Source organism: Apteryx rowi, unplaced genomic scaffold (assembly GCF_003343035.1).
Source record: "Apteryx rowi isolate R43461 unplaced genomic scaffold, aptRow1 scaffold_3, whole genome shotgun sequence".
Classification (NCBI taxonomy): domain Eukaryota; kingdom Metazoa; phylum Chordata; class Aves; order Apterygiformes; family Apterygidae; genus Apteryx; species Apteryx rowi.
Genome location: NW_020449418.1, coordinates 7,385,375 through 7,397,053, shown reverse-complemented (window position 1 = coordinate 7,397,053; position 11,679 = coordinate 7,385,375).

The following is an 11,679-nucleotide window of genomic DNA, read 5'->3' as shown; positions in this document are numbered from 1 at the left end:
CCCTACAAGGATCCTGGAATTGCAGCTTTTCCGGCCTGGGACTGACTGATCTGATGGGGAGACTGGAAAAACTTTCCCCTGTAGGAGAGACTGAGACAACAGGGAAGGGACGGACGCAAAAGCAGAGGAGAGAGCCAAGCACAAGCAGGGAGCTGCAGTGTCTTCTCCCAGCCTTGCAACATCAAATCCAAGGGGCTTCCAGAGCAATTGAACATCAGAGCACACAGGGGCGATAAAAGGAGCTCGACCCTGCATAGCTTGCTGCCACATGATCATATATGACCAATAACAGACAACAAGAACATCCCTGCTTACAGGTTTCCAAAGGGAACAGAAAGGGGGAAGGAGGGAGGCAAAGGGGAATGTGCCTTGATTCAAACCATTAGAAAAAGTCTATTAGTGACTTGCCCAAACAGAGCAAATCACGAGCTCAGAGCAGGACACCTGGGTCCCTTCTCCAGGTTCATCAGTATGAAGCATTTTGGGTCAGATCCAAGAGTCATCGGGAGCACACAAAAGGCATCTGGGGACAGGTTCCAGCAAAGGGGCAGAGATCTTTTACATTAGCCTCAAATAAATATCAGCTTTGAGGTTTCTTGTGAGGCTGGACCAGGGGCCGGAAACACAGGGACACACTTGGGTGATGCAGTAAAATCTTTCTGCCACAGCAAAGGAATAATTTCTTGTCTCCTCTCAGGCCCCTGTCCTCTGGACCCTCTCCAGCTTCTCCACCTCCCTCCCAAACTGGACATGGCATCCAGGGCAGCCTTCCCAGTGCTGTGCAGAGCAGATGACCACCCTGACCTGCTGGCCCAGGATGCTGTTCACTTCCTTCCTGATGGGAGCAACTGTTGGCTTGCGTTCAGCCTGAGGTCCGCTGTCGCCCACAGCAGTTAGAGTAGTGCGATGGAGGATTACTACCGACACAGCACTTTGGAGTGTGCTCTCTTCCCATTTTCCTGCTGAAACCCCGGGGCTTGCCCTGGAGAGGGGAGACAGCTGGAAAAATGCTGACAGGACTGAGGAGCAGTGTGAGATAGAGCAGCCTGCCAGGCCAGGGAGCCAGCAGTGCCGCTCACCTCCAAGGGATACGGAGGCCACGTTTTGCTGCCTCTCTTATTATGTCTCCTGGCGCTCCTCCCTTCCCTGGAGGACCCCTTCAAGACACCCAAGCACAGTATGAGCCCATCTGCTCACAGCACAGCAGCTGCCAACTCTTTGCTCCTTTCATTGTTGCTCTGGGCCCATTTCCCCACCAAAAAAACCCCTATTTCTCTTGTCCTGACTGCTCCCCACCAGATATCTCCTATCAGCCTGTGTGCAGCAAGACTAACCCCTGTCTCTCTGCTTCCCTCTCTGCTCTTTTTGTTTTAGGTCCTGACGGCCTCACCACCACCATCCTTGCTTCTCAGGCCTGCTCGAGCCCTGTTTTCATGGGGAATGGATTGGGCATGATGCTCCTCATTCACTCCTCTGAGCAGGTGCCACACTGCAGAATCGCTAGGGTGGCTCTTCTGCTACATGCAAACAGTTAATGGAGAAAGTGTGACTAGAAGGCCTACAAGACCATGAAGCATCATTCCTGGGGAATTAGTACCGACACAAATTGACATTGTGCTCTGCAGCTGGTTTCCTCTGTGCAATGCCTTGTGCCAACAATTATCGCAAGCAGGAGGAGGAAGATAAACAGATGAATGGGTGGTTCATAGAAGATCCATGGATGGAGGGATGAATGAAGAGAAGCCCAGATGGATGGTGGGTCCAGTCAAGGTTCCGGTATAAATTCCCAAATTCCTCATATTATTTTACTTTCACATCTGCTGTAGTGAAACCAAACACCTCCAACTTTTCCTTATTCCACAGTTTTCCCACTTTCTGACAATGGCTTGATGCCATTCTGTTGGTGTCTTGCTTGCTGATCCCTTTGTGCATGGTGTAAAGCTCTGTAAAGAAGTGGCCAGGATTAACAAGGAGGACAGGTTTGTGTGACACCCCTTCAAGTGCACTGTCCCCTTGGGGCCAGATACATGAGAGTCCTGAGTCTGTATTATCCCGTTCCATCGGTGTCTTCACAGTAGCCTGATCAGCCACCAAGACTCTTACACTGATCTCCTGCACCCTGAAACAGGCATGCATAAAGACTTGGGGGAACGGAAAAGGTCGTCGGTCCCTATCTCCCCCAACCACCATGCTAACTCTAATACAATGATTTGCTCACCATCCAAAAAAGGTGGTAGAGCACTGGGATGTGAAGCTGATTTTGCCCCAGCTTGCCTGCCAGGCCTGCAGTGTGTCTGGAACTACACAGATACATGGGCCATGGGGACAAGGCAGCAGCGATCCCACACTTTATTAGATTTCAACTGCTCTGCTTTCCATGTCTGGCCTCTGCTGCCTGTTGTTGGAGCCAAGCCTGGTCAGAGTGCACACAGAGATCCTGGAAGGGCTGCGCTTTGCATACCACAAGTGGTTTTGGAGCAAGCAGCAAGGAATTATTTGGACAGAGTCAGTGGAGTCATAGCCTTATTTTCCTCATGAGATCAGAGACAACAGAGCTGGTGACACTGGTGACTTAGTAGGGAAGGGCAAAGGAGGACCCTGCGCATGAGCTCTGCCCAGGAAGGCAGTGCACTTAACACCATGTCTGCAGCAGATGCTGATGGCACTGGGTGACATTTTGGACAAAATGTTTCTTAAAGCAAACTGAGCCCTTCTGCAGAAACTTTTCCTTTTGGTAGAAATCTTGTTATTTATTTATAATTCTGCAAAGCCTGCATGTCCAATTTGGTTCTCAGCAAGGCAAAAGAGACAAAAAATGACAACGGGGGGTTTGTTCTGATGTTTGAAAATCCCAGCACATTAACAAAATCTGGCTTCGAAAGCTGATTTTGGGGACAGAGGGAGGGTGGGTTGCTTCTAGCCGCTCATGTTTGAGAAAAAAAGGAGAAAGAAGTGAAACCATTGGCAATTGTACACAGACTTGGCAATGCAGAAGGAAAATGCCAATGCCATGTCACAGCTTTAGCTGGTACAAGACAGATCTTAGAGTTGTGAAAGGGCTGTTTGGGATCATGTACCCTCTGATCCATAAATTATGGGTTAGTTGAAGGCAATAGAGCAGAGCTGGGCTGGTTGGCGTTTTTTGGGAGGAGGTTCCAACCGGTTCCTATTTCATCCAAAGTGGGTCACCTGTCCCAGCTCTTGTTCCCTCTTGCTTTCAACCTTGGCTTCCCTTAGCGAAAGTCTTGGAGCATTAGGCGTCTCGCCATGCTGCTTCAGTTCTGCTCAAAACCAGTTTTGATCTCATCCTGTCGCCTTGTGAGCCCTTGGTTCCCGGGTGCCGTTTGCAGGGCGGGCAGAGCCGGGAGGGATGGAGCAGGGGCCCCTCGCTGTACGCCACCCCGCAGCGTTGAGGTTTCACTAGCCAAACAAGCGCTGGCACGGTGCAGCCAGGCAGCCCGTCCCACGGGCTGTAAATCATGCCCACGCATTCCTCCGCTGGCATCCTGCTCGGGATATGTTCCCCCCACCGAGAAAAGAGCATCAAGCGCGCACACCCCCCRCTGCCTTCCCGCACTGGCCCAGCCAAACTCTCAGCAGTGCCCGACTCTGGGGACTGACACTCAGCCCCTTCTTGTAATTTTGGAGCACGAAGAAGCATTACATTGTAATCCACCTCCTTGGCACTCTTTCTCCTTCCCTCCTTCTTCTCCTCCATCCCCRTTCTCCTCATCCTTCTGGGCCCATAAATCTTAATCATGTCTGTGACTTGGGTTTTCTTTTTCTCTCTCTCTTTTTTTTTCTCTCCTTTTTTTTTTTCTTTTTTTACAATGTTAATTAATCATGTTTAGGCCTGGTCCCAGCTGTTACCACTAACGGTGGAGAGTCCCCCACCAGCCCCCTCTCCCCACCCCCAGCCCAGATGCACGTCCATCACTTTTGGATAGATCCAGCCAGTTGGAGGAATTCTTTGATTGTCCAGCAGCGGAGACACCGACTAGTTCGTCATGGTCCCCYAGCCACTTCTCCCAACAGGTCACTTGCAGCTCTGCTCATCCAGCCTGTCCCCAGCCCATCTCCAGCTCCCAGGGATTACTGCCCTGGTGGAAGTGAGAGCGGGCTGGCGGGAATGGAAAGGTCTGTCTGTCCAGAAGGATGCTGAGGCCTTTCGCAAGGAGGACCTACTGTCCCCGCTGTACGAGGATGGCAGCAAGATGCGACCCAGGGCTCCCTGTCTCCCTCATCCCTGCCAGGAGGGATGCAGAGAGGGGAGCCAGCCTCCCTTGCTGGGAAGCCGTATGCTGGGCAACATTGGCAGAGCTCCTGGGGCAATCTGAACGTAAGGCCAGGCCCTGCGTTCAGCCTTCCCCCCGCTCTCCGATCGCCTCCCTTCTCTGCACCAACCCRCAGTCCGCTGCATCCTCGCCTGGCACTGCTCCCTGGGAGCAGGAGTGGTGTTTGCATCAGCTGACGTGGCTGGCACGTCTCCGTGCCATGTGGCACCCCATCTCCGGAGGTGACCTTGTATCTGCCACAGCCGGAAGAAATGGGGACACGCAGGGGAGGGGGCTGGGGSGCAGGGGCAGGTGGCTGAGGGTGCTTGCTCTCCCCAGAGCTTGCTGCCAGGAGATATTCAGTATCACAAAAAATGGAAAGATCCCTGTGTATGCTAGTTAGGATGGCTGGGAGTCTTTGTTTTGGAGAGACAAGGGGCTGGAATAATACAGTTGGGAAAGGTCAGCCCTGCCATAGCATGGATGGTGGGCAGACCTCTCTGAGCAGGTGTTGGGAGGTCTGGTGGGGTGTGGGAAGAGCGCAGGGATGCAGGAGAGCAAAGGGTGCTGGCCAAGCCTGCCCAGCGCTGGCAGAGCCGCGGGGCCAGGGACCCCCAGACCAGCAGCAGAAGTCATGAAGGGCACCAACAAAGGGGCAAGGCTGGAGATCAAAGGCCTGGACCGTGCACCTGGACTGATGTGAGATTATGGCTAGGACATGAGTTTATACAGCTTCCAGCCATGCCCGGCCTGGCTCTAACCCCCACCACTTCCACATGCTCACCTCTTGAGCTTGATGTTTTATTGCTCCCCAGCAGGTGACAGCCCATCACGCGAGGGATCACATGGGCCAGCAATGCAAAAAGCCAAGGAGCTTATGCCCCTCTTGCCCCTCATGCCGGGTGAGTTCCCCAACACACATCTCAGGCACCTCATTCAGTCTATTTTGGGGTCCCGGGCTGTGTCCCACCATTGCCCAGATGAACGCATCCTATTTCCTAATGCTCTTGGTTCTCTGGAAGCTTTCTTGAAGYTCCTTCTCCATTTTACTTCCCTTCCCTGCCACCTGTCCCTCTAACTTACACCCTTTCATCCCCCCAGGCTGACTACTAGTGCTAATACCACTCAGATATTTGCAGGCTATCATCGTGTCCTCATTGAGTCATCATTGGTGCTGGGTGCAGTTAGCTCCTTTAATCTTTCCTTGYAAGTCTTTCCCTTTGCACCTCTGCTTGTTTTCATAGCTTTTCCTGAACATCTTCTGACCATGCCAGTGGCTTTTGGGTCATAGGCCTGGAAATGACCCTTATGACTCTACTTGGACCATAGGCAGAGCCGCGCAGGGTGTTTCCAAGCTGATCCTTCATTCTGCATGTCTGTATTCAGTCCCAAATTATATGGGCATCTTTCCCATGGCAATCTCCTCTCTCCTGCCTACTCATGGCTGTACCCAAGGGTGCTGTTCCCCCACTCCCTCCTTCCCACCAGCCCTGGGGCTTTCACGTTATTAGAATGGGCTGACACACATATGAAAAAATTTCACTCTGTGTATTTGCCTTGGAAAAAAAAAACAGCCTTTTTTCCTTTAAGTTCACAAGGGAAAAGGTGGCAACTCACATGAAAAATAAAGCAGGTGAAAATGGATCAGAATTCTTTCTCCCACGACAAGCCAAGCCGCTGTTGGGTATTTTGGGCTGGGAGCGGGAATGAAGCTGATGGGGCCCATTTGTTTTTTTCCCTTTTGCAGATCAGCTGCATTTTCCCAAGCTGACCTTCATCTGCTATTTCAAACCCCAGGTCAGTGTTCCCATGGGCTGCATCAAGCTCTCGCTGGGAACGAACCCGGGTGCTAAATATTTTGGTGTCATTTCGCTATCTGCTCCTGCTTTGCTACCACCGACGGGCTTCAGGAATGAAGCAAACTTCCCAGATCATTAACAGTGAGCTTAATTAAGACCTGTCATAACACCAGGCACCATTGCTGGAAAATGGTAGTCCACTTTGCAGCCGGGTGACAGGGTCACACTTTTCATTTCCCTGTTGAGAACACACTTTCTTTATCGCTGACTCCAGGATTCACAGCTCCAGCTCTTTTTTTAACAACTTGCCCCTCCTGCAACCTTTTTCTGCCCCTGTTAAAATTCTGGCCAATTTTCTAAATAGAAAATGCCATTTTGAAATGAAAAGTCCAGAAATGGCGAAATAAATTGTTTTGGGTTGTTTCAGCCACATCCCTGTCGCCTCTGGAGAATTTACCACAGTAAGGCATTACGGGGTTTTAAAGCAATATGCCCTCTAAAGGTTTTGGAGAGGGACTGAAGTGATTTAGCAGTTTGAACCTGAATCCAAAAAAAACCCAAAAAACACTTCACTAGGGTTTAGATGGCAGACAGCCAGCAATGCCAGTCAGAGCACAGCCAGAAAGCTCCATGTGTTTTGCAAAAAATGGCTCAAAGCATGCCTCTCTCTCGCATCCTGGGCTGTTTGGGAACCAAGAGCCCCCCTCTCTGACCAATGCCGCACCAGGAAACTCCCCAGCCAGAAAGGAGGTGGGAATAGCAAATTGCTACGCCTGGTTTTGCTTCTTGTTTACTCATTATGAATGAAAGCTGCCAAGGAGACCCTGGGCAAGATGTTTTGGGTTTTAGTCAGTTGCTGGCCCTGCCCTGCRCTGTGTTAGCCACCCATCCAGGGGGTTTCTTACCCCATTTCTCTGCGATTTTGCTGGCTGTGAGGGCAGCCAGGTAGCTCTAAGGTGGCTGTTGCAGCAGGATAAAGCTGTGCCCCAGACCCTGCCCCACACTGGCACAAGGAGGTGAGTCTCCAGCCAAGTTTCTCCAAAACCTTCCCAATTCTCTGCACCCTCTAAGTGGGTAAAAGCCTTCACGGAGATCAGTTTCCGTCTTGCCCCTTGCTATTTTCACAGCTAAGACCCACAGGGACACCAATCCACACAAATATTGAAGCCCACACTTGAACCATGAGCACATAAGCTCTGACACTGCTCCCAAAGGACTTCAAAGGGTCAGGCCCACGTGCTTAAAACTGAACAGGTGTTAAATAAGCTGCTGGATCAGGGTATCAGTCATCTGCAAGGCAGGGGGCACTGGATATATCTTTTGATAATAGACCACTTCACTACATTTGCACAGGCCTTTGCAACAGCCAATAAATCAGGCAAAACAGCTGCTGCTAAACTATGCAGAGTTTTCACCCTTCACCATGAATTTTCTGAAAAGATCGGCTGCAAGTTGGACTAGGGGAATTTGAGGCTGGGCTCCTGCAGACTCYGGGGAGTGTGGTGTGTGCTAGACCCCAACACTGTACTGAGGATGGTCAGGCATCAAGCAGGTTTTGGGCAGGACGGCCCGCTCCAAAACACCGAAGTAAGGACTGCAGAGCAGCTGGCGAGCACTCGGGCACCTGGCCTGGTAGGTGAGAGTGCTGTGCCCCTTGCAGGATGAAGAGCCAAATCCATCCATCGCTTTAAGGGACAGCGCTGCCCAACAGGTAAAGCACCTGCTTGTGGCTGGGAGGTTAAATCCCTGGCTCTGCTACCAGGCTCCTCCAGTCTGCCCTACTCTGTAAAATAGCAGTGTCACCACACTTGGCTCTAAAACATATTGAGATCTGATGAACAAGGGAAGATTGTGGGAACTTGGGGGATGAGGTCTCAGCCAGACTTCATCAGTTGCTCCTCACCAGCCCTGTGACTCAATCCAGTCACTTCCCTGCTTTCTAAAATGATCCGTCTCCAATTCAGCCAGCAATTTACCATGCACGGTTCCCCAGTGATAGGATCTCTTTGGGCTTTGTCATCTGCTGCTATAGAACAAAAAGGAAACAAAGCCCACAGCTGTCAGGGAGAACCCTGGGACAGACTGCTAGAGAGGTATCAATAAATAGCTGCAGGAGCAGGTAGCAAGAGGTGAAGAAGGAAGAGTGAGGAAAACCTGAGTATGGCTTGAACACAAAAGAGAGAAGGAGAGAGAGACCCCATTTGAGAGGAAACCTCAAATGAGACACAATCAAGTCTACCAGCTCCTCAGAGCACGCTATGGGGAGAAGGGCTAAGGTTACTTTCTGTCAGCATTTTGCTCCTGATCCCAGAGGCTAATTTCTGCTAGCAGTGAGCGATTCACATTGGCCGGGATCCCCAAGGTGACACAAGCTCCCGTCTAGCTCCTATATGCACCAGCAAGCATGCCAGCATGGAATCCATATGTTGGGGCTCAGCTGTCACCAGAGGAACTGGGGCTGCTGACAGAGCACAGCTGCTGGATGGAGCACATCCCATGGTGCTTGGTGCTAGCATGCTAACTTTCAGAGAAGACTTGTGCTAGGTTTTCCAGAGACTGCTACTGCTCCAGCCCTGCCAAAACGAGGGTTTGCAACATGAATGGGGAAAGGCAGTTTCTCTGCAGGGCAGGAAGTATCACTTCCCTGAGTAACCCCATGGGGGGCTCAACGGGGCTGTCGGATTTGAAGTACAATCTTTAATCTGTAAAAGACCCAGCAACCAGCATGTGAGATAAAACCACCAGCAGAGAAAGAACATGCTGCATTATATCAGCCTGTCACGCAACAAGTTTACACTGTACTGGACTCACTGCTTTTGACCTGGGCAGATATATCCAAGCAGGAGAGGCCAGCTGTGAGTTCATTTGTGCGTCTTGCGATCTCTAGTCAAGGGTGCAGAATGAATCCTGGAAAGCCCCTCTRGAAAACTCTTTCTGATCTTTGTCTTGCCCTTTGCTGCTTTTCTGTCCCCCTTCTCCCCAAAAAGAAAAAACCCAGACCCCAAATCACTGCTGTTCCTCCAGAAGCTGCAAGAAGATTATCCCAGGAGGGGCCAGGATCCAAGAGGGGGAAACCAGGCAGGCTTTCCCAGAGCTTGGGATACAAGGATCTTCCAGGGCAGCTCTGAGAACAGGAAGTATGAACTCAGGAGGAGCCTTGATACAGACTGAAGAGTAGGATTACCAGCAGGATTGCCRATTTATATACTGTTCTTGCCATGTAGTTGAAGGGGACGGGTTAGGAGCAGAAACACGTGGCAATACAGGGCTGGTCAGGAGATAAGACCATGGAGGACTTGACCAGTTAGGAGCAGCAATTTACCCCTATGGGGCTGGTGAGGAGCTCTRGTTCTTCCGGGATGAGCTGTGAAGCTTATTTGGAGAGGTCCCTTGGGGTGCAAGGCGGCTGTCATCCCTGTGTGCTCATCCCAGGCCATGGTTTGGAAATGATGAGTTCAGTCCATGAGTTCCCCTTGGCAAGACCCCAYGTTCATTTGTGCTTGAGGGGCTGAGCACATTGCAAGTCCCTTTGCAGTATGAGCAGTCATCTCTCCTGCAGTGACGGGTTGCTGCTGCTGACCCCAGGGCTATGCAGGGTGGGAGGAAAAGGACTTGCAGCTGCTCTATGATGCTCATAGGGAGATTTTTCTCCACTGTACCCCCATTTTTCACAACTGTGGGTCAGTACGAAGCTTTGCTTGGGCAGATGGAAGTCTTGAGCCGATGGCAGGGTCTGGGTGGGAATACAGTGCTGTAGGTTTAGTGCAGTTTGTCAGTGGGCAAAGAAACCTGCAGCTGGGCAAGCTTTGAATTCTTATCATCTCCACTGTGTTTGACTCTACAAGGCATGAACAGGCCTTGGGGCATGCTGATATCGCAGATGAAGTAGYAAGAATGCTACTAATACCCAGGAGTTTAATTTTCTGTTCATCTGCACTCAGCTAGTTAAATATGCCAGCGCAAAGCCAAGAGTGGAGGTGCAGCTGGGCCAAGGAGATTGGGTGGTGGGCTGCAAAGAGGGCAAAAATGTGGCCAACCATATGAGGGGGCCCATCCTCATTTTTTGTGCAGGACCCATGCCTGGCCAAAGTGTGGGTGTCAGGCTACTCAGCACCAATGCCTTGGCAAGGTATGTGGCCATGGATGCTTGGGTATACGACTGGGGTGGTTATTGTAAGCCTTTAACCTGGCCTCCTGGTTGGGTGGGGCATGCCTCAAACATCTTTCCCATAGGCTCCCCACCTTGAGACACTCAGAACTAAAGTAGCATATCAATAGAAAACTCACTATCCAGCCCTACGGAGCTGTGTCAGCCTGCACAGAGTATTAAAAGGCTTGTTCATCTACTCCTTACAGTTGATCATGTCCAACATACTCATTTCAATGTGGGAGCCAGGGAAACTCTTCAGGGAGTCAGCATCTAACTGTATTTTGGGTAACTCTGATCCTTATTTTTCCATACTTCAGGTAGTCCAGTACATCTATCCTCCATTTTTGGATGTGTTCCTGCCCAAACAGCTAGCCACATTCCTCTCTCTTTCCAGTCATCCACCAGTGGGTAGCCAGGTGCCACTGCTTTATCCATCCATCCCCACACACTTCCTCTCTCTCCATAGTCACAGGTCCATCCTGTATCTACCTGTCTATCTGCCATGGGGATGAAGCATAGTCTTTTCTTAAGATGGCATCAACTGGCAGAAGCCAATTGTGCCCTGCCCAGCCACCTGCCCTTCTGGGAGGAGAAGCAGTGACATAGGATTAGCAGGAGGCAGGAAGCCCTGTGAGACAGTTTGGAAGGAAAATCGGATATGAGCAAAATGTCCATCTCTTCACCAAACTTTTCCTCTTAGCCTCTTGTTGAACCCAATTACCCTAACTAAAACAAATGTGCTGTAATACAACAGACTTTTCTCTTTGATTAAAGACTTCCATGTGTCTTGCAGGTGATGCACTCTATATCTCATTGTAAAGATGGCTGCATTTTATAACCAATGAGTTGTGTGGAGTTTAGGGGCTTTTTTTCCCTATCTCCTCCCTCTTCCCTGTTTCCTTGCTCTCCAGTTCAGACCGAACTGGGTTTAACTAGGCCTGAATAATTTAATAGAGTCATTATGCTCCTGTGTTTTTCCCTTACTGTCAACTGTAAAATCCATACAGTAGCTTCRGGAAATGGGGCTAATTTGAATTGATAATAGGAGACTCTGGAAAAAGTCATCTATTGCTGTGCAATGGTGGAGCAGATGCATGCTAAATCTTGTATAATGAAAGAATATGCTGGTGTCAATTATGTAAGAAAACGACTTTACAGTGGTTTGAGGCAATGGGTTAGCATTCTGCTTGATATTATCACATAAAGAAACACCCATCAAAACTTCTCATAAATATGGAACGGCAAGTAAGATTACATTATAAATTTGAATGTTATGAATGTGTATGAGAGAGACAGATCAAAGCAGGAAACCCACCTCTCATAACTGGAAGTAAAAAAGAGCCATATTTCAACATTTACATAACACTGTTACTGGGAGAGCAGGCTGGGAGAGTGGGCCATGGCCATGTCCCTCCTTTGCATGCCCCATAGCCACCGCGACAGTGTTTGCTTATGA